This window comes from Penaeus monodon, chromosome 19, assembly GCF_015228065.2.
Source record: "Penaeus monodon isolate SGIC_2016 chromosome 19, NSTDA_Pmon_1, whole genome shotgun sequence".
NCBI classification, from domain to species: Eukaryota; Metazoa; Arthropoda; class Malacostraca; order Decapoda; family Penaeidae; genus Penaeus; species Penaeus monodon.
In genome coordinates this window covers 19,955,596-19,955,847 of record NC_051404.1, presented here as the reverse complement: position 1 = coordinate 19,955,847, position 252 = coordinate 19,955,596, and the positions used below count along the sequence as shown (strand labels likewise).

Here is a 252-nt window from a genome sequence, read left to right as displayed (position 1 = left end):
ACTTTTGTCCCTGTGGCCTCCTGTTCTCCTGACCTCCTACTGTTTTTCTAGGTTTCTCCCGTTCCACCGTTCTCTTCTTGGCTCACCTCCTGCAAAGGCCTGCAACAAGGAAATTACGTTAGTGTACTGGTTATACTTAACGACCTGAAGACAATAACAGTAATAGATAAAGAAAGGATAATAAAAGTGAAAGCATCAAAAAAATATCTTCTAAAATTTGATAAGAATCATAATAAAACAGAGCAAGGACAA

General features: G+C 38.1%; 1 protein-coding gene across 1 annotated transcript in view; it reads right to left on the bottom strand.

The window, feature by feature from the left end:
* The window catches only part of LOC119585123, a gene marked incomplete in the record, with an annotated part of 13,689 nt that overhangs the window by 7,165 nt on the left and 6,272 nt on the right, over positions 1 to 252 (bottom strand). Inside the window, 1 exon segment of the mRNA XM_037933755.1 lies at positions 1 to 99.